Source organism: Scyliorhinus canicula, chromosome 1 (genome assembly GCF_902713615.1).
Source record: "Scyliorhinus canicula chromosome 1, sScyCan1.1, whole genome shotgun sequence".
NCBI lineage: Eukaryota > Metazoa > Chordata > Chondrichthyes > Carcharhiniformes > Scyliorhinidae > Scyliorhinus > Scyliorhinus canicula.
Window position 1 is genome coordinate 78,356,909 of NC_052146.1, and position 23,506 is coordinate 78,380,414.

The window sequence follows — 23,506 nt, forward strand, 5'->3', positions numbered from 1 at the left end:
TGTTCTCATAATTTCCAGGTCCTGATTTCCTTCCATACTCTCGTAACCTGTTTGTACCCGTACAAACTTACCATCCTGTCAGTAGTGGATCTTCCACAGTCTGCTTTATTGCTGACTGACCCATTTGTGTCATAAGAGCAATAGGAATTGAATGTTTCCCCAGAAACCTTTTTTAAGGCCTCTATCGTCTGATCGAATAAGGTATCATTATCTGCAAACTTAACTCCTGTCAAAACCAGGAGCCTATCCATATTGGTCCATCTAGCACAGTCCAGTAACTTAAATAGCTACACGGACTGTGGAAATTCCAAGTGGTGTTTGTGCCGCCTTTTGTATAGTCTGCTAAATTCCATTAACTAGTCCTCAATAGAGATATCCTCTGTTTTCCAAAATCTATCAAATTCTGGCCAGGCTTCATACGCACTTAATAAGTCATCCTTTTGATAAATCTTATCCATAAAATGCAATAAAGTCTCCAGACCTTCTTCTGAGTCTAACCGTTCCAATTCCAGTTCAGAAAACACTTTGCTTTGGATTTTACTCTCGTAAGGTAGAGAGTCAATGCCATACCGCGTTTCCTCTTTCCCAGTCCAAATAATAACTGCACTTCTCCATTGGTCGTACGATCCCCTTTCAGAAAATAATGGCCGATAATCATATCCTGACACCTTTAGTCTAGGTTCAGCCATATATTTTTTTTTTCACTCACTCCTTGGTTGATGCAGAATTTTTTCTTCTTCTTCTGGAAAAGTTGTATCTTTCAACCCTTTGCTTTTGCACAGCAAACATCCTCTGCTACCATTGTTAGCTTCTGGCTGCCGTTGAGTAAAGAGTCAAGAGGTCTGTTCCTTTCCCAAACACCTTTATTTTTCTTGAACACACTCTATACAAACTCTATCATCACACCACCTGCAACCCCTTTACATAATATCAGTGTCCATTATTGGATACTTCACATCAATTTGGCATGTAATTGGAATGTCTCAACGCATTCCTAACACCTTCATCTTCTCACTCTGCTCCCTCACCTCGGCCGACACCTTTGCAACAGCTACCTTCACCGGGGCAATTGCCTCCTTCACCAACGCCCTCAGTGCCACCGCCATCTTCTTTCTCATCACCTCCATATGTTTTGCAAACTGCTTTTCGAGCTCCAGAGACGTCAACTCAGCCATCTTCTCTGCTGTGAGCAGTGTGGCCCCACCCAGCATCCCGGCCTCCGCCCTCTTGTCAGCCCCTGGGCTGGTCCTCACGCTCGGCGGCGAGCTCTCATTCTCTCCCTTTCTCACTGCTGTTTTCCTCTGGTCTTTGGACATCTTTTGCCTTCTTTACAGCTTCTTAATCCTTCATGAACTGCCCCCAGGATTGGGCATTAAAAATTCCCAAAAAGAAAAAAAAACATATGCGCCTCAAGCAGGAGCCATTCAACGTGTGACGGCCCCTCTACAAGCCACTTTGGCTGCCTCGTGTTCTGGACCCAGCTCCGCAGTTTAGGCTGCCTTGTGTTCTGGACCCAGCTCCGCAGTTTAGGCTGCCTTGTGTTCTGGACCCAGCTCCACAGTTTAGGCTGCCTTGTGTTCTGGACCCAGCTCCGCAGTTTAGGCTGCCTTGTGTTCTGGACCCAGCTCCACAGTTTAGGCTGCCTCGTGTTCTGGACCCAGCTCCGCAGTTTAGGCTGCCTTGTGTTCTGGACCCAGCTCCGCAGTTTAGGCTGCCTTGTGTTCTGGACCCAGCTCCGCAGTTTAGGCTGCCTTGTGTTCTGGACCCAGCTCCGCAGTTTAGGCTGCCTTGTGTTCTGGACCCAGCTCCGCAGTTTAGGCTGCCTCGTGCTCTGGACCCAGCTCCGCAGTTTAGGCTGCCTTGTGTTCTGGACCCAGCTCCGCAGTTTAGGCTGCCTTGTGTTCTGGGCCCAGCTCCGCAGTTTAGGCTGCCTTGTGTTCTGGACCCAGCTCCGCAGTTTAGGCTGCCTTGTGTTCTGGACCCAGCTCCGCAGTTTAGGCTGCCTCGTGCGCTGGACCCAGCTCCGCAGTTTAGGCTGCCTTGTGTTCTGGACCCAGCTCCGCAGTTTAGGCTGCCTCGTGCTCTGGACCCAGCTCCGCAGTTTAGGCTGCCTTGTGTTCTGGACCCAGGTCCGCAGTTTAGGCTGCCTCGTGTTCTGGACCCAGCTCCGCAGTTTAGGCTGCCTCGTGTTCTGGACCCAGCTCCGCAGTTTAGGCTGCCTCGTGTTCTGGACCCAGCTCCGCAGTTTAGGCTGCCTCGTGTTCTGGACCCAGCTCCGCAGTTTAGGCTGCCTCGTGTTCTGGACCCAGCTCCGCAGTTTAGGCTGCCTTGTGTTCTGGACCCAGCTCCGCAGTTTAGGCTGCCTCGTGTTCTGGACCCAGCTCCGCAGTTTAGGCTGCCTTGTGTTCTGGACCCAGCTCCGCAGTTTAGGCTGCCTCGTGCTCTGGACCCAGCTCCGCAGTTTAGGCTGCCTTGTGTTCTGGACCCAGCTCCGCAGTTTAGGCTGCCTCGTGCTCTGGACCCAGCTCCGCAGTTTAGGCTGCCTTGTGTTCTGGACCCAGCTCCGCAGTTTAGGCTGCCTCGTGCTCTGGACCCAGCTCCGCAGTTTAGGCTGCCTTGTGTTCTGGACCCAGCTCCGCAGTTTAGGCTGCCTCGTGCTCTGGACCCAGCTCCGCAGTTTAGGCTGCCTTGTGTTCTGGACCCAGCTCCGCTGCTCCGGTTGTTTCAGGCACTGTCCTCAGTCTCACTGCTCCAGCTGCCTCACACTCTGTGAACACTATGTGTACTAGTATGAATACTATCCATATTGGTGTGAACAAACATGCACTACTATGAACAGCTAGGGCGGCACAGTGGTTAGCACTGCTGCCTCACGGCGCCTAAGACCCAGGTTCGATCCCGGCTCTGGGTCACTCTCCGTGTGGAGTTTGCACATTCTCCCCGTGTTTGCGTGGGTTTCGCCCCACAACCCAAAGATGTGCAGGCTAGGTGGATTGGCCACACTAAGTTTCCCCTTAATGGGAAAAACAAGAATTGGGTACTCTGAAGGTATTTTTAAAAAATAGTATGAACAACATCCATGTTAGTGTGAACAACAGGTGTACTTTTCTAAAAATTTAGAGTGCCAAATTATTTTTTCCCAATTAAGGGCCAATCTACTTACCCTGCACATCTTTGGGTTTGTGGGGGTGAGACCCACGGAGATACGGGGAGAATGTGCAAACACCACAGTGACCTGGGGCCATGAGATAGCAGTGTTAACCACTGTGCCGTCCCTGAACAGGTGTACTAGGATGAGCAATATCCGTATTAGTGTGAACAGCACGTGTACGAGTATGATCTGCGTATTAGTGTGAACAGCATGTGTATTAGTGTGATATTAGCATGAACAGCACGTGTACTAGTATGAATAACATCTGTGTTAGCGTGAACAACATCTGTGTTAATGTGGCCACTGAAGGATTATGGATCTTTTAATACAAATTTTAAGGAGACTAAAGAATTCCTGGAATTCTCAGAAAGCAGAATTTGACTGAAAATTTAGCAACAAAAAATTGAAAACAATTGTTAATCCAATTGCTTAGCAGGCTAAGTAACAGCTCCCAGTTTCCCCCTGAGACACTGAAAACATTCAAAAAATGTTTTTGCAGCACACAAAGAGGTGGGGGAGGATGGACGCTCATTGGGAAGTCTGGTTTCCCAGCAGCCAGGATAAAAAGAAGGACACAACCCTCTAAAGGATAAGGGAAAAAGCTGCCTTCTGCTGGGAAGGAGTCATAGAATCACTACAGTGCAGGTCATCCGGCCCATCCAGTGTACACCGACCCTCTGAAAGAGCACCCTACCTAGGCCCAAGCCCCCACCCCATCCCGTAAATCAGTAACCCCACCTAACCTTTTTGGACATTAAGAGGCAATTTAGCATGGCCAATCCGCCTAACCTGCACATCTTTGGAGTCCAGCCTGTCAGAACAACGATGAGCTCTGAGATTCTCTGTTGGCCAATGCTGAAATCAGGAAACGCGATTGGGCGGAGAATAAGTTCCGATGCCAAAATCGTGGTGGGTGCCGATTTGATGCCAAGTTGTAATTCTCCGTCGCCTCGACAGTGGCGTCAATGCAGTCCAGAACGCACCTACAGTAAATACCGTTTGCATATCATTAACGGGCCCGCCCAATATTCTCCGGGCCCTCCGCGTTTCTCTGCTTCCGATTGGCTGAGCTCCCGAAGGCGCAGTTCACTTGTGCTTTTAAAAATTGTGAAACTGACGTTGTGGCTGATGAGGGAGAAAGAGGAGGTAGGACACTGGCCAGGGTGGGAGTGCCAGGGCCGGAGAGGAGGGTGGGTGAAGAGGGAACAGATTGAGTGGCCGGGGTGACACCCCCCGGGTCTGGGGCAGTGTCCAGGCACGGACCGCCTAGGCCTTCAAAGCAGCCATCTTGCTGCACACCCCACTGACTACCCACCCTGGCCCCTGGTTTGGCAGATAATCCCAATCCTACCATCCCCACACCCCAACCTCCGCCATACACCCCCCATCCGCCACTACCCACCAGCGGGGCAACAGGCGACACACCCAGGGTAACGCCCACTGTAGCCCCAATGGTGCCGGCCAGCGACAAGGCCAGGGGTGCAGAGATTGGGGGGGGGGGGGGGGGGGGCATGCGGGGGCAGAGTCTGCAGTGTCAACCAGGGGCAGTGTATACCCCGTTGTACCTGGTTGGGCAGGGGGATATGTACCATGCTAACATGTCGGACTTTCAGCCCCTGCAGACAATGGATAGTGGAATGCAACCAGCAATGGTGGTGTTCCTGCTAGTCGCTGTAGCCCTGGGGGATGCCCTGCAGCTGTACGAGCTGGCGCTGCTTGAGGAGGAGGAAGCTGCAGCAGCAGAGCATGCCGCAGAGGAACAAGAGGCCACCCACAATGGAGAGCCAGCAGCCCAACAGGCGGAGGAGGAGGAATTGCCAAGGAGGTACCGCAAGAGGCCTCGTGTGTACCGGCACCGCCTGTCATTCGATGACCAGTCAGACCGGTCATACTACTGAAGACTCTGGCTGAGCAGAGAGACAGTACAACACATCTGCCAGATCATGGCAAACCTGGCACTGGGGAGGGTACGGAGGGGAGGGGGGTATACACGCTCCCAGTGGCCATCAAGATGATGGTCGCCTTGATCTTTTACGCCACAGGGTCCTTCCAGGTGCTAAGTGGGGACCTGTCTGGAACTCACACACTTTGGTGCACAGGTGCATCCGCTCCTTCATAGAGACCCTATATGCCCAGGGGGCTCAATACATCCATTTCAATGTGGACCAACCCATCAGGATAGCCGGGCAGCAGGGTTCGCCTCCATCGCTGAGATGCCACGGGTCCAGGGGGTGATCGATGGGATGCATGTCCCCCTATGAGCACCTGCAGATGACAGGCCGCTCTACACAAACCAAAAGGGGTTCCACTCGATGAACATGCAGCTGATATGTGACCGTCAGCCGTGCATTATGCACGTCTGCGCTAGATATGCGGGCAGCGTGCAAGATGCGTTCATCCTGGCACACTCACCGATTTCTGATATGTTCGTGATGCCCCCCTGCCCCGGGGTTGGTTCCTGGGTGACAGGGGTTACACACTGCGGTTGTGGCTGATGACGCCTATTCAGAGGCCAGAGACCAACCCTGAGACCACAAAGACACCCATGCCGCCACCAGGTCTGTGATCGAGCAGTGCTTCGACCTCCTGAAGAGGTTGTCAGGTGCCTGGACCGCTCTGGAGGACCCTCCAGCATGACACTAAGAGGGCTGACTGCAACGTGGCAACCTGCGGCACCCTCCACAACAGCACGCAGCAGAGGGGCAAGGTGCTGCAGGGGGATGATGAATACCAGTACTCCTCTGAAGACGTGGGGAGGGCGAGTATGGGAAGGACATGGGGCCCAGGCAGGCACAGGAGGCTGCATGATGTGTGCACCAGGGCCAAAGTGTACAGGACGTTGTGATCGCCTCCAGGTTCACCGACTAGGGACGGAGAGGAAACTGGCCAGAGGCACTGTCACCACATCCCATCGCCACGCCTCCTCATTCAAGGCCACACCCCGCCTGCACCCCTCCGTGATACATACCTGCCACACTACAGGGTGCGGGCGCAGGGTTGGCAGTAACCCCGGGTCTGGTTCTTGGGATGGAGAGGGATGACAACCCGCTCTGCGAGGAACTCTGCTGCTCCACATCATTTGACAAAGTCTGACTCCTGTCCACGGCAGCACTTTCCATCGTTCAGCTGGGTGATTCCTGTATGCGAGCTGGTCATTCCATTACACTGTCGCATAAAATCCCTGGGATGACGGTGGTGTGGACAGTTGTAAGGCAGGTTAAAACAGTGTGAACAGGTGTTTAATGTGACAACGTATATACAGATTTGTGCCCTAGCCCCTATAACTGAACTGTGCCCTGCAACTTAACCGGTGCCTACTTTTCTGGTCTTATGGGCCATAACACTGTTATCACTGGATACCCAGATGGTACGGCAGGAGTGGAGGCGGTCTGCTGTGATTCCCACCCTTCGATCTGGGTCCCCGTTTGCTGCCATCTTCTGAGGTGACCGGGCTTGGATGGGCCCGGCTGCTGCTCGGGTGCCCCAGGTGGTGTGGTGCCGCCCTGTTCTGCCCGCTGTCCACATGAAACCAGGGACAGGAGTGGGGGGAGTCTGAGGTGCTGCGGTGTTCCTGCACCTCGCCTATGGGAGGTACCGGTAAGGGCCCCATCACCTCCTCCTCCTGTGTCTGATGGCCCTCGGGTTACTCCATGGGGCAGGCGTGCAAGCGGAGCTATCCCCTGAGGCTCCCCTGCTACCTGGCGCTGCCAGTCCTGCAGGCTCACTCTGGTCTCGACCAGGATCAGCATCCTCGTGGTCATGGAGCACAGGGAGTGGACTATCTCCATCTGGGATTGCGCCAGATCACGCTGCGACTGTGCCAGCACCTTCTGGGTGTGTGTCACATCAGCCAGTGACTGCACCACCTCCCTCTGGGACTGCACCACCTCCCTCTGGGACTGGGACACCTCCCTGTGGGACTGGGCCACCTCCCTGTGGGACTGGGCCACCTCCCTGTGGGACTGCACCATCTCCCTCTGGGACTGGGCCATCTCCCTCTGGGACTGCGCCACCTCCCTGTGGGACTGGGCCACCTCCCTCTGGGACTGGGCCACCTCCCTGTGGGACTGGGCCACCTCCCTCTGGGACTGCGCCATCTCCCTCTGGGACTGCGCCACCTCCCTCTGGGACTGCGCCACCTCCCTCTGGGACTGGGCCCCCTCCCTCTGGGACTGGGCCACCTCCCTCTGGGACTGGGCCACCTCCCTCTGGGAATGGGCTACCACCCTCTGGGACTGGGCCACCTCCCTCTGGGACTGCACCACCTCCCTCTGGGACTGGGCCACTTCCCTCTGGGACTGCACCACCTCCCTCTGGGACTGGGCCACCTCCTTCTGGGACTGCACCACCTCCCTCTGGGACTGGGCCACCTCCCTCTGGGACTGGGCCACCTCCCTCTGGGACTGGGCCACCTCCCTGTGGGACTGCACCACCTCCCTCTGGGACTGCGCCACCTCCCTCTGGGACTGGGCCACCTCCCTCTGGGACTGGGCCACCTCCCTCTGGGACTGGGCCACCTCCCTCTGGGACTGGGCCACCTCCCTCTGGGACTGGGCCACCTCCCTCTGGGACTGCACCACCTCCCTCTGGGACTGGGCCACCTCCCTCTGGGACTGGGCCACCTCCCTCTGGGACAGGGCCACCTCCCTCTGGGACAGGGCCACCTCCCTCTGGGACAGGGCCACCTCCCTCTGGGACAGGGCCACCTCCCTCTGGGACAGGGCCACCTCCCTCTGGGACTGGGCCACCTCCCTCTGGGTCTGGGCCACCTCCCTGTGGGACTGGGCCACCTCCCTCTGGGACGGGGTCAGCTCCCTCTGGGACTGGGTCACCTCCCTCTGGGACTGGGCCACCTCCCTCTGGGACTGGGCCACCTCCCTCTGGGACTGGGCCACCTCCCTCTGGGACTGGGCCACCTCCCTCTGGGACTGGGCCACCTCCCTCTGGGTCTGGGCCACCTCCCTGTGGGACTGGGCCACCTCCCTCTGGGACGGGGTCACCTCCCTCTGGGACTGGGTCACCTCCCTCTGGGACTGGGTCACCTCCCTCAGTGTCTGCACCATGTCAGCCAGCGCTAGGGTATTGCCGTCGACGTTCCCAACCTTGGCCTGCTGTGACTGGGCCACACTCAGGAGCACCGCTGCAATTTCCAGATGGCTCTGGCACATGGATGCCTGTGAGGTGGCAGCCCTATGGTTTTGATCCATAGCCAAAACCGTCACTCCCAATTCTTCCACCGCGGATGCTACCCATGCAGTGTTGGTCTGGGTGGCACGCATGGTTGGCACCACCTCCTGTTCCTTCATGCGGTTGGACTCCTCCACCTGACTCTGCAGGTGCTGGATGCCCGCCGACAATCCCTCATGTGGTCCCTGACTCTGCGACTGCACATTCACAATCGATGGGACTGTCCGTTCCGGAAGCCCAAAACCCGTCTGCATGGCAGCTAGTCCCTGGGTCGGCCCACCCACCGTCCGCCCCCTCGGCTGCTCCTACCTCCATCTGCTATACTGGAGCAGCTGTGTGGTGAGCACCAGAGAGTGTCCCAGGAGCCTCTTCACAAAAGTGCCCAACTGAGGTGAGTGTTGCTGGGATGGTGGGGGGTGTTGGAGGCAGCTGTGATGGAAAGTCATTATCATCCTCAGACTCAAGCTCCTGTGTCTCGGCCGAGAGATGTTGTCCGAGCTGCTCTCGTCATCAGTGCTCAGCTCACGGGGGCTTCTGGCTGTCGCACTGGCTGGGGAGGGGGACAGCGGATGGATCCGCCCCATCTCCAGCAGGTCCTGCAAGACACAAGACAAACACAGGGCCTGGGGTAGTCGGGGCGGTGAGGGGATGGTGAGGGTGAGGTGAGGATGGTGCGGGTTGAGGGTGAGGGTGGGGGTGAGGTGAAGGTGGGGGTGAGGGGGTGGTGTGTGGTGAGTTTGGGGGTGTTTGAGGGTGGGAGTGAGGAGGTAGTGAGGGTGGTGTGGGGTCAGGTTGGGGTTGAGGGGTTGGTGAGGGTGAGGGTGAATGGGTGGCGATGGGCAAGGGTGGGGTGAAGGTGGGAGTGAGGTGGTGGTGGTGAGGGGTGAGGAGGTGGTGAGGGTGGGGGTGAGGAGGTGGTGTGGTGTGAGTTTGAGGGTGGGTGTGAGGAGGTGGTGAGGGTGGTGTGGGGTCAGGTTGGGGGTGAGGGGGTGGTGAGGGTGAGATGAGGGGGATGAGGGGGTGATGAGGGTGGGGGTGAGGGGGTGGTGAGGGTGCGGGTGGGGGTGAATGGGTGATGATGAGTAAGGGTGGGGTGAAGGTGGGAGTGAGGGGGTGGTGAGGGGTGAGGAGGTGGTTAGGGTGAGGGTGTGATGAGGGTGAGAGGGTGGGGGTGAACAGGTGGTGAGGGTGGGTGTGAACGGTGGTGATGGGTAAGGCTGGGGTGAAGATGGGAGTGAGGCGGTGGTGAGGCATGAGGAGGTGGTGAGGGTGGGGGTGAGAGGGTGGGGTGAGGGGGTGGTAAGGGCGGTGTGGTGTGAGCTTGGGGGGTGTTTGAGGGTGGGGTGAGAAGGTGGTGAGGGGGTGGTAAGGGCGGTGTGCTGTGTGTTTGAGGGGTGTTTGAGGGTGGGGGTGAGAGGGTGGTGAGGGTCGGGGTGTGGGTGGCAGTGAGGGGTGGTGAGGGTGGGGGTGGGAGGGTGGTGAGGGTGGGATGAGGGGGTGGTAAGAGTGGTGTGATGTGTGTTTGAGGGTGGGGGTGAGAGGGTGGTGAGGGTGGGGGTGAGAGGGTGGGGGTGAGGGTGGCAGTGAGGGGTGGTGAGGGTGATGTGGTGTGAGTGTCGGGGGGGGGGGGGGGGGGGGGGGTTGGGGGGGGGGGTGTGGGTTAGGGTGAGGGTTTGGATGGTGGGGATGGTGTGGAGTGAGGGAATGGTGAGTGTGAGGGGATGGTCCAGTGGTAGAGACTGCAAAAGAGTGGGGCTCCAAGTCTCGTTTTACAGAGTTGACAACCATGGCACAAATGACTGTCTCTTGAGATGCAAAGCTGTCAATAGTAACATACCTTGGCAATGTTCCACATTGTTGGGTAGATGCCAGTATTGTCGCTGTAATGGAACAGCTTGACGAGGGGTGCAGCACTTTTGCAGTAGAAGTCTTTAGTACTATTGCTTGGATGTTGTAAGGACCCATTGACTTTGCTGTATTCAGAGCCTTCATCTGTTTCTTGACATTATGTGGAATTAATTAAATTGGCTGATGTCTGGCATCTGTGATGCTCGAAGGAGCCTGAGATGGATCATCTACTCCACACTTCAGGCTAAAAATGGTTGCAAATGTCTTTTGATGTACTGGGTTGTGCTATCATTGAAGATGGTGATATTTGTGAAGCCTCCTCTTCCAGTTTGGTGTTTAATTCTCCACCGCCATTCACAACTGGATGTGGTAGGACTATGGATCTTTGATTTTTTTAAATGTGTTGTGGTGTCCCTATGTATCTGCTGCCTTTGTCCTTATAGATGGTAGTATTTGTGGGTTTGGAAGGTGCTGTCCGAGGATCTTGGTGATTTCCTGAAGTGTATCTTGTAGGTGGTACACACAGCTGCTACTGTGGAGGGAGTGAATGTTTGTTGGTGGGGTACCAATCAAGTGGGACTGCTTAGTTCTGGATAGTATCGAGCTTCTTGAGTGTTACTGGAGCTGCATTCATCCAGGCAAGTGGAGAGTATTCCTTTTTTTAAAAACACATTTTATTCAAACTTGTATCAAAGTAGGTTACAGCAAATAAACACCCCGGGAAACATTCTTCCCAACAATCAACTATACAGTTTATACAGATTTTCCTCCTTTTTCATCCCCCGCTCCCCATCACCTACCCCTCCACCCCCCTGCGACGAACAGCTCCTCAAACACAGTCACAAACATTCCCCACCTTTTCTCAAACTCCCCTGCTGAGCCCCTTAACTCATACTTTATCCTGTCTAACCGCAGGAAGTCATACAGGTCACCCAACCATGCTGCTACCGACAGTGGCGATGCCGACCGCCACTCCAGCAAAATTCGTCACCGTGCAATCAGAGAGGCGAAGGCCAAGACATCGGCCTTCCTCCTCTCCATGAGCTCCGGCTTCTCTGAAACCCCAAATATCAGCCCCAAAGGGTCCGGTCCACTCCCTCTTCCACCATCCTGGCTAAGACCGCAAACACTCCCGCCCAGAACCTTCCCAATTTTTCACAACCCCAACCGTGGACTGCACCACTGGGCTCCCTGAATACCTACTCGGAGCCATTGGCAATGCTGCTGTCACCACAGCCCTCAAACTAGACTCCTCACAAGATTTCTCCTCCATCCTAACCCACTCTACCCCTTCTCCTTCCCACCACCGCCGCACCTTGTCCACATTCGCCGCACAATAATAATGAAGCAGGTTTGGCAACGCCAACCCCTGCTTGCCTCTGCCTCTGTAGCAGGGTCCTCCCCTCCCTCAGCACCTTCCCCGCCCATACAAAGTCAGAGATGATTGTGTCCACTTTCCGAAAAAAGGCCTTTGGTATAAAGATCGGGAGAGCCTGAAAGATAAACAATAACCTCGGCAGAATATTCATTTTCACCACTTGGACCCTCCCCACCAACGTTAAGTGCAGTGTATCCCACCTCTTAAGATCCTCCCTGGCCTCCTCCACCAGCTTTGTTAAGTTCTATTTATGGAGCCCCGTCCATTCCCCCACTACCTGAATCCCCAAGTACCTAAACCTATCCCTCGCTGCCTAGATGGCATCCCCTCTAAATTAGCCCGCTGTGCCAGCTCATTCACCGGGAATACCTCGCTTTTCCCAACATTCAGCTTGTATCCCGAGAATCCTCCAAACCTCCCCAATAGGCCCATAATCCTTCCCATACTCTCCAACGGATCCGAAACATACAGCAAAAAGTCATCGGCATAGAGTGACGCCCGATGCTCCCTCTGTCCCCTCATTATCCCCTGCCACTCTGCCGACCCCCTGAGAGCCATCGCCAACGGCTCTATGGCCAGCGCAAACAGCAGCGGCGACAGCGGGCACCCCTGCCTCGTACCCCCGTGTAAGTCAAAGCTTTGTGAGCTCATATCATTCGTCCTCACCCTCGCCCTTGGCGCCACATAAAGCAACCGTACCCATGCCACGAATCTCTGCCCAAACCCAAACCTTCCCTAAACTTCAAACAAGTACCGCCATTCCACCCGCTCAGATGCTTTCTCCGCGTCCATGGACACCACCACCTTCGGTACCAGAGCTCTCGACGGATTCATCACCACATTGAACAGCCGTCTTATATTACTAGCGAGCTGCCAGCCCTTCACGAAGCCTGTTTGATCTTCTGCAACCACCCCCGGGGCACAATCCTCCATCCTCCCCGCCAACAACTTAGCCAATACTTTCACATCCGTGTTCAATAGTGATATGGGTCTATACAACCCACATTCCACTGGATCCTTCCCTTTTTTGGGATTAGTGTGATTGCTGCCTGCTTCATTGTCTCCGGCAACTCCCCCTTCTCCAGCGCTTTATTAAACGCCCCCAACAGATGTGGTGCCAGGTCCACTGCAAATTCCTTATAAAATTCTGCCGGATACCCATTCGGCCCAGGGGCCTTCCCAGACTTCATACCCCTGATACTGTCCAGCACCTCCCTCAGTCTCAGGGCCTCCTCCAACGCCAGCCTCTTTGCTTCCTCCACCTGGGGAAATTCCAGCTCATCCAGAAACCACCCCATGTCCAGCTCCTCTCCTCCTGGGTCTGCCTCACAAAGTCCCTGGTAATACTCTCTAAATGTCTCATTTATCTTCCCTGGCTCTGACACCACATCCCCAGCCCCAGTCCGGATCTTCAATATTTCCCTGAATGCAACCTGACTCCGCAGCTGGTGGGCCAGCATGCGGCTCGCCTTCTCCCCATACTCGTACTGCACCCCTCTTGCCCTACGCACTTGCCCTACCGCCCTCCCCATTGTCAGTCTATCAAATTGCCGGTGCAACTTTTCACTCCTCGCCAATCCCTCCACGGTGGGCACCCTCGAATATTCCCTGTCCACCTCCACTATCTCGCTCATTAGACGGTCATGTTCCGCCCTCCTTTCCTTATTCGCACAAACGGGTAAATGAGATAATTTCTCCCCGGACCACTGCCTGCAGTGCTTCCCAAAAAATGCCCACCGACACCTCCCCATTCTGATTGAACTCCACGTAATCCCTGATCGCCAACCTTATCACAAAAGCCTCCATCCGCCAACAACCCCGAGTCAAGCCTCCACCCCGGCCTCTGCTCTCGTCCCGTTCTGAATCGAATCTCCAGCTAGTAGGGCGACAGGTCCGAGATAACTATCCCCGAATACTCTGCCCCCTCCACCCTAACCAAAATCTCCCAACTCACTACAAAGTAATCAATCCTCAAATACACCTTATAGACGTGTGAAAAGAAGGAATACCCACCCCATGGTTCTGAAAGCGGCATAGATCCACCATACCCATCCTCTCCATAAACCCACCCAGCTCCCTTGCCATTCGTACCCTACCCATCGACCTGGGGCTCGATCTATCCACCCTCGGCTCCAGGACACAGTTAAAATCTCCTCCCATGATCAACTTGTACGTGGTCAAATCTGGGATTGCTGCCAGCAACTCCCTCATAAAACCCACATCATCCCAATTTGGGGCATACACATTTCCCAACACTAACGGTGCCCCTTCCAATACCCCACTCACAATCACATATCTCCCACCTGGATCCCTCACCTCCTTCGCACTCACGAATCCCATTTTTTTGCTCATTAAAATCACATCGCCCCTCGATTTCGAATCAAACCCCGAGTGAAAGACCTGCCCGACCCACCCCTTCCTTAACCTAACCTGGTCCTTCACACGGAGGAAGTGGAGAGTATTCCATCATACTCCTGACTTGTGCCTTGTAGATGGTGGACAGACTTTGGGGAGTCAGGAGGTAAGCACTAACCTGGGGGTTACCATATGACATAGGAGCAGAATTAGGCCACTCGGCCTATTGAGTCTGCTCCGCCATTCAATCATGCCTGATATTTTACTCAGCCCCACTCTCCTGCCTTCTCCCCATAACTCATGATCCCCTTATTAATCAAGAACCTATCTATCTCTGTCTTAAAGACACTCAGTGATTTGGCCTCCGCAGCCTTCTGTGGCAAAGAGTTCCACAGATTCACCACCCTCTGGCTGAAGAAATTCCTCCTCATCTCAGTTTTAAAGGATCGTTCCTTTTCTATCCAGACCTCGCAGTATCCTGTAAGTTTCAATAAGATTCCCCCCTCATCCTTCTAAACTCCAACGAGTACAGACCCAGAGTCCTCAACAGTTCCTCAAATGACATTCCAGGGCTTCATTCCAGGGCTCATTCTTGTGAACCTCCTCTGGACCCATTCCAAGGCCAGCACATCCTTCCTTAGATACGGAGCCCAAAACTGTTCACAATACTCCAAATTTGGTCTGCCCAGAGCCTTATACAGCCTCAGAAGTCCAGTAGCCTCAGTGGTCTTGTATTCTAGCCCTCTCAACATGAATGCTAACATTGCATTTGCCTTCCTAACTGCCGACTGAATCTGCACGTAGTGATCTTTATTTGGGTATGTACATAAGGGGTTAATGGGAAATTGAAAGATCACTAGGGGGCAGCACTGGCGGGTATAAAAGCCAGACGCAAGCGGCTCTCAGCCTCTCTTGGTGATTAGACTGTGACGAGAGCAGGAGCATAGATCTAGCTCAGGGCTACTGGTGTGGTCAGACATAGCTACTGTATATAAAAGTTGTAACCTTTCGAATGGTCTTGATCTTAAAGTAAGAACTCACACAGTTGTTAAATTCTGTTACTCAATAAACCTTTCAACACCTCTGGACGACTTTGAGCCCTCTTCATCAAGGTACTGAAAGCCTCTGCTGCAACTGGATTGAGTAACGCATGTTACCTACAGTTAGTGCTGCCAACCACACTGCAGTAAGGTAACAAAAGATGGTACCAGGCTGGCTTTAAACGAACAATACCAGCTAGTTAGGTTAGAGACAAGAAAGAAAAAGAAACAGAAATGAAAGTACCGACCGCTCGACTGTGGAAGACTTCGCAGCATTTGGATCCTAGACAACCAACCGACACAATGGAATACGTGCAAGCTCCACGGCAGCTGAAAACTACCGGTAACTTAAATAGTAACTGGACAATGTTTAAACAACAGTTCCAAATATACATGGCAGCTACTGACTTAAACACAGCCTCCGACGAGAGAAAGAATGCACTACTACTAGCAAGGGCAGGCCAGCAAGCTGTAGACATTTATAACTCTTTCATTTACGTTGTAAATTAAGACAAAACTATAAAACACGGTCGAATGAAATAATGGAAAGATTTAACCTACGAAACAGGTTCCAAAAAGACGGCGAGACAATTGTGGTGAATTATATACCTCGTCATTCACACTGTATTGCCTTACATGTATTGTGTCCTTGTGGGCCCCGCGGAGTCGCTGGAAGACTTTCTGCGCGATTTAAAAGCCCTAGCTACGTACACAGCGACAGGGGTTCATCCTTTATGAGCGACGAGCTGCGTCAGTACCTGCTCGATAAGGGCATCGCCTCGAGCAGGACTACCAGCTACAACCCCAGGGGGAATGGGCAGGTGGAGAGGGAGAACGCGACGGTCTGGAAGAACGTCCTATTGACCCTCCGGTCCAGGAATCTCCCGACCTCCCATTGGCAGGAGGTCCTCCCCAACGCGCTCCATGCTATTAGGTCCCTCCTATGCACCGCCACCAACCAGACCCCTCACGAGCGACTATTTGTTTTTTCTAGGGGCACTACCACGGGGGTTTCGCTCCCATCTTGGTTGAAGACGCCGGGCCCGGTTCATCTCCGGAAGCACGTCCGGGCACACAAAACTGATCCACTCGTAGAAAGAGTGCTTCTACTCCACTCGAACCCCCAATACGCTTTCATCGAATACCCTGACGGCTGTCAGGACACTGTTTCCCTCCGGGACCTGGCGCCTGCAGGATCCAACTCCACCACTACTACCGCCGAGGTACCCCTCACACTACACCCCACCCAACCCTCCGCGCCCTGCAACCCCGCACCTATAGGTTCACCGCCCATGATCCGCGCCTATAGGTTTCCTGCGCTCCCCACCGCCCGACGCACCAGTCGGGTACGAAGCTCGGACCGAATCACCCCCGGAGTCCACCATCGTACCCTCGCCCCCCGCCCCCACCCAGCCACCGAAGAGGCTGCAACCCCGGTGCTCCGCCGATCCCAAAGGACGACTCGGCCACCGGACCGGCTCAATTTGTAGACCCATCACCCCCGCCAGACTTGATTTTTTTTACAGGGGGTGAATGTGGTGAATTATATACCTCGTAATTCACACTGTATTGCCTTACATGTATTGTGTCCTTGTGGGCTTTGTATACGAGCCGTTGCGTGGCTCTGCCCATAGGGGGAGATGAGGAGTTTGTACTGGGCTCCACCCGTGGCTCCTCCCACTAACCGGACATATAAAGCACTGCAGTCGTAAGCCTGCTCTCCGTTCCTCTCGTTGCAGGCAGGCTCAGTTGTAAGACTATTAAAACCACTGTTTACTTCCAATCACGTGTCTTGTGAATTGATGGTCTCATCAACAATCTCTAATTTTGTCACAGATCTCCGATTAATATCACAAGGCTGTAACTATGCTGATGTAACAGATTCCATCATCAGAGATCAATTAATCTATGGACTCTCCGATGAACACTTAAGGGAATCACTAATGCAACAAAATGATCTAACTCTAAAAACCACCATAGCAAAGAAATTCCTCCGTGAGGTGGAAGAAGTTAAAATGGTGTCCTCTCCACACAGGCATCTTCTTCCGGTCGCCAGCTCCAATTCAAATATGTACGTGCATGCGCACAGTCAAGAGAGACATGACCCAGCGAGATCCCGTTATGCAGATGCACAAGAAGCTGTGCGCATGCGCACTACGCAAAATACCGAGCTCAGCCAGAGGAACGATTCGCACATGCGCAATCACTTCCTATGCACGACGTCACGAACGTCATGACATGCTACCGCTGTGGCAACGCCCACTTAAAAGGGAAATGTCCTGCACAAGGGAAAAGATGTTTAAAGTGCTCCAAACTGAATCATTTTGCCTCCCAGTGTAAGTCAACAGCAAAATATCACTCTCCAACACAAAGACATGGAAACTTCAAGGTTCGCATAGTGGATACAATGGAAAACCAAACACCCGAAGAAAATTTTCCGACCATGAAGATTTCCACGCCTGGGAGAACACATACTTCGTCGGAATAATAGATTCGGCAGAGGAACTTCAAGCGGCTACCATGAATCCTCAATACGTTAATGCCATTGACTCCAAAAGTGAATGGAGCGCCACGGTGCAAATGAACAACTCCCCAATTGCGTTCAAGCTTGACACGGGAGCGTCCGCAAACTTGGATGACAAGCAAAGATCTCGCATCCATCCCAGTGACACCTGCTGCATGCAAGTTAAACGACTATAATGGCAACCAGATCACCTCAAGAGGATCATACCACCTACAAGTAGTCAATAAGAGGGTCACGAAAGGACTACGCTTCGAGATCGTGGACGACAAAAAGACGTCGCTGTTAGGTGCTCAAGCCTGCAAGGACTTGCGGCGGTTCCAGAGAATATTCATGCACACAAATGACTCATCACAACTAGACGATGACATCCAGCTGCTGCTCAGCAAGTATCCTGACGTCTTTCGTGGCATGGGTACGTTACCGTACAAATACAAAAACCTGCTCAAGGAAGATGCAAAACCTGTCATTCATCCACCTAGGAGAGTAGCAGCTCCCTTGCGGGACAGGCTAAAATCAGAGCTCCTACGCCTACAATCTCAAGGCATAATATCAAAGGTCACACAGCCGACTGACTGAGTCAGCTAGCTGGTGTGTGTCAAGAAGCCATCAGGTGACCACAGAATCTGTTTAGATCCCAAAGATTCGCAGGGAACATGATCCCATCCCCAAGCGAGAGGAGATAACATGTGAAATGGCAAACGCTCGCACCTTCACCAAACTTGATGATTCCCAAGGCTTCTGGCAGATGCAGCTCGACGATTCCAGCAGACGGTTGTGTACGTTCAACACGTCGTTTGGATGATACTGTTATAATCACATGCCTTTCGGGATCATCTGCACATCAGAAATCCTTCACAGACTCATGGAGCAGATGACGGAGGGCATTGAAGGTGTCAGAGTATATATCGATGACATCATCATATGGTCAATGACGGAAGAAGACCTCATCGCTCGATTAAGACAAGTCTTCAAAAGAATTCACCAATTTGGGTTGAAACTCAACCAATCCAAGTGCACCTTCACACGCACATCTCTGACCTTCCTGGGTGACACGATATCAGCGCAAGGGTTGAGGCTGGATAATGAAAAGATCGCGGCAATCCAGAACATGCAGCAGTCAAGAGACAAGAAAACTGTGCTCGGGTTTCTTGGATTAATCAACTTCCTAGGCAAGTTCATACCGACCTTATCAACAAGGACATCAGCATTATGAAACGTGATAAGGAAGAACACAGAGTTTGACTGGACTCCACGCCACCAAGAAGAGTGGGTGGATCTAAAGCACCAATAGATGGCAGCTCCAACTCTGACATTCTGCGACCCAATGAAACCCACAAAGATCTCCACCGACCCCAGTCAACATGGAATTAATGTGGTACACCTCCAACAGGAGTAGGTCCCCCAATCGGACTGGGTCCCAGTTGCATACGCGTCTAGAGCGATGACCGCCACAGAGTGCAGGTATGCAGTTAGAGAAGGAGTGCCTGGGGCTGATCACAGGTATAACAAAATGCCACCACTATGTGTACAGCCTTCCCACGTTCCTACTTGAGACTGATCATAGACCGCTGGTCAACATAAATGAAAAAAATCTCAATGATATGACGCCTTATCTACAATGCATGATGATGAAGCTGAGGAGGTGTGACTTCACACTGGTCTACACTCCTGTGAAGGACCTCATCATAGCTGACACACTGTCCCGGGCCATTGTCACTGACAGCTCAGCTGCTGCGTCCATTGACGATGTAGAAGCTCAAGCACAGTTGTGCAGGGAGACTCTCCCGGCATCTGATGAGAGGCTGCAGCAAATTTGTCTGGCGACACGAGAAGATGCGACCTTGCTCCAGGTCATGCACAACCTTCAGCATGGCTGGTCAAAAGGACAGTGCCCGCAGTTACAAAACATCAAAACTGAACTGTCAGTAGTGGACGGAGTAATATTGAGAAATGACAGAATCGCCATTCCACCAACGCTCAGGTCAGACATGCTCCACAGGATTCACGTGGGACATCTCGGAATCAAAAAATGCAAAAGAAGAGCAAGGCAATCCGTGTACTGGCTGGGATAAACGAGGACATTACAAACATGATACTCACATGTGACTCGTGTCAAAAACATTAACTGGCACAATGCAAGGAGCCATTCCAGCAGCATGAGATGGCTACGCACTGTGGAACAAAGTTGGCATAGATTTGTTTCACTCCATGGGTCGAAACTATATTCTTATCATTAATTATTACTCCAACTTTCCGGAAGTAATGAAACTCCTGGGTCTCACGTCCGCATCAGTTATCAAAGCCTGCAAGGAAACATTCTCGAGGCATGGTATTCCACAAACAGTCATGTCCGATAATGGTCCTTGCTTTGCAAGCTGGGAGTGGATGGAATTCTCCAAGAAATACAACTTTAAACATGTGACATCGAGTCCATACTAACCCCAATCCAACAGCAAAGTAGAGAAAGGTGTGCACATTATCAAACAACTCATAAGCAAGGCCACTTTCGAATTCCGACATACACTCGGCTCTATTTTTTTTTAATATAATTTTTATTGGAATTTTTTACAGAAAATATAAAACGTAACGACAAACAATGAAATGCAACAAAATAACCCATAATAACTGTATCACCCCCAGACCGTATCGACGCATGTATCCAATCCCCCACCCCCCAACCCCAATGAACAACAGAAGAACTTAAAAATAAATTTAAATTAAATAAACAAACATAGTCATCATTCCGCCCCCCCCCCCCCCCCCCCCCCCCCCTTTTCCCTCCCCCTTCCCCCCTTTTCCCTCCCCCTTCCCCCCCACCCCCCCCGGGTTGCTGCTGCTACTGTCCCCGTACCCTATCGTTGAGCCAGAAAGTCGAGAAAAGGTTGCCACCGCCTAAAGAACCCTTGCACCGACCCTCTCAGGGCGAATTTGACCTTCTCTAGCTTAATAAAACCCGCCATGTCATTGATCCAGGTCGCCACGCTTGGGGGCCTCGCATCCTTCCATTGTAGCAAGATCCTTCGCCGGGCTACTAGGGACGCAAAGGCCAGCACACCGGCCTCTTTCGCCTCCTGCACTCCCGGCTCCACCCCAACCCAAAAATCGCGAGTCCCCATCCTGGCTTGACCCTGGATCCCACCACCCTCGACACCGTCCTCGCCACCCCCTTCCAGAACTCCTCCAGTGCTGGGCATGCCCAGAACATATGGGCATGGTTCGCTGGACTCCCCGAGCACCTGACACACCTGTCTTCACCCCCAAAGAACCTACTCATCCTCGTCCCAGTCATGTGGGCCCGGTGCAGCACCTTGAATTGGATGAGGCTAAGCCGCGCACATGAGGAGGAAGAATTAACCCTCTCCAGGGCATCAGCCCATGTCCCGTCTTCGATCTGTTCCCCCAGTTCCCCCTCCCACTTAGCTTTCAGCTCCTCTACTGACGCCTCCTCCGCCTCCTGCATAACCTTGTAGATATCAGATATCTTCCCCTCTCTGACCCAGACCCCCGAAAGCACCCTGTCGCTCACCCCCCTCGCGGGAAGCGAAGGGAATCCCTCCACCTGCCGCCTAGCAAATGCCTTTACCTGCAGATACCTGAACATGTTCCCCGGGGGGAGCCCAAATTTCTCCTCCAACTCCCCCAGGCTCGCAAACCTCCCATCAATAAACAGGTCCCTCAGCTGTCTGATGCCCGCTCTGTACCAACCCTGAAATCCCCCATCAATGTTCCCCGGGACACTTGGCTCTATTAACATACAGATCATCACTGTTGAGCTCAGGGCTATCACCAGCTTAAATGCTCTTCAATCGGGATGTGAGAACAATGCTACCAGCGTTACACTTCAGCAATCCGGATCACTCACAAGTGCTTGACAAGATACGACACCAACGTCACAAACAAAAGCAGCACTATGACTGGCATGCAAAATCGCTGCAACCATTAGCGATCAATTACATGGTTCGATTGTGACACCCAGGTGGAGGATGGTCCAACACGGCAAAAGTGCTACGACAAGTAGCGCCACGATCATACATTGTAAAGTCCGACTAAGGTGCGCTGTTCAGATGCAATCAACAAGACCTGCTAAAGGTTCCACTTCCTGAACATGTCTTTCCGACATTAAATCTACAGGACTCACTCACTCGACAACACGTGACACCATCAGCCGGTGAACAGACGCACATTAAAACCTCAGTGTCTCCATGCCCACTTAGGAGATCAACTCGAATCAGATGCACACCCAACCGTCAGAACCTGTGAACACTGGGCTGATGCAATCACTGATTTCTGTAATGCATTTGCACACGATACCAACTATGTTTGTTCCATTCTAGTAACAACACTGAAACTATGTAAAAAAAAAAAAGAAAAAAGGGGGCAATGTAGTGATCTTTACATGCGTATGTACATAAGGGGTTAATGGGAAATTGAAAGAGCACTAGGGGGCAGCACTGGCGGGTATAAAAGCAGATGCAAGCAGCTCTCTGCCTCTCTTGGTGATTAGACTGTGACGAGAACAGGAGCATAGATCTAGCTCAGGGCTACTAGTGTGGTCAGACATAGCTACCGTATATAAACATTGTAATCTTTCTACTGGAATTGTTCTAAAGTAAGAACTCACACAGTTGTTAAATTCTGTTACTCAATAAACCTTTCAACACCTCTGGACGACTTCGAGCCCTCTTCATCAAGGTCCTGAAAGCCTCTGCTGCAACTGGATTGAGTAACGCATGTTACCTACAGTTAGTGCTGCCAACCACACTGCAGTAAGGTAACAAAAGATTAACCTTAAGAGAATCGTGAACAAGGACTCGAAAGTCCCTTTATGCTTCTGATTTACTAAGAATTTCCCCATTTAGAAAGTAGTCTATGCCTCTATTCCTCCTTCCAAAGTGCATAACCTCATTTTCCACATTGTATTCCATCTGCCACTTCTTTGCCCACTCTCCTAGCTTGTCCAAGTCCTTCTGCAGCTCGTCAGCTTCCACAATACTCCCTGTCCCTCTACAGATCTTTGTATTATCTGCAAAAAAATTTTTTTTTAGAGTAACCAATTCATTTTTTCCAATTAAGGAGCAATTTAGCGTGTTCAATCCACCTACCCTGCACATCTTTGGGCGTGTGGGGTGAAACCCACGCAGACACGGGGAGAATGTGCAAACTCCACACGGACAGTGAACCAGAGTCAGGATCGAACCTGGGACCTCGGCGCCGTGAGACTGCGGTGCTAATTCACTGCGCCACCGTGCTGCCCCTTATCTGCAAAATTAGCAACAGTGTCTTCAGTTCCTTCTTCCAGATCATTAATATACATTGTGAAAAGTTGTGGTCCCAGCATCGACCCCAGAGGCACACCACTAGTCACTGGCTGCCATACTGAAAAAGACCCCTTCATCCCCGCTCTCTGCCTTCTGCCAGTCAGCCAATCCTCTATCCATGCCAGGATCTTACCATTAACACCATCGGCTCTTAACTTATTTAACAGTCTCCTATGTAGCACTTTGTTAAATGCCTTCTGGAAATCTAAATAAATCACGTCCACTGGTTCTCCTTTGTCTAACTTCCTTGTTACTTCCTCAAAGAAACAACAGATCTGTCAGACATGACCTCCCCTTGACGAAGCCGTGCTGACTCAGTCTTATTTTATCATGCACTTCCAAGTACCCCGCGATTTCATCTTTAATAATGGACTCTAAAATTTTACCAGTGACCGAAGTCAGGCTAACCGGCCTATAATTTCCCATCTTCTGCCTCCCTCCCTTCTTAAACAGGACTTTGTGCTCTACGGGCTGTTCCCAAGGACGCTGTTCCCACTCCAAAACAAACATCAGCTGCAGCTGGAGGAGCATCATCTTGGTGAAAGACGCTCTTTGGTCTGCCCGAAACTTGTTGGTCTAACAGTGCAAAGAGTTGTCCCTGACCGAGTGTTGCAGACTGGCATATTCCAAAGCTCAGGACTATGTGCTGAGAAATGCACTAAAGCTTGGGCCAGCCGTCACAGAGGCACAATGGGGAAAGACCAC

The 23,506-nt window shown here is 52.5% G+C and overlaps 1 protein-coding gene across 1 annotated transcript in view; it reads right to left on the minus strand.

Moving 5' to 3' along the window:
• LOC119964326 (glutathione S-transferase theta-1-like) overlaps nt 1–23,506 on the minus strand; it is a 98,451-nt gene that overhangs the window by 49,856 nt on the left and 25,089 nt on the right. The window lies entirely within an intron of this gene.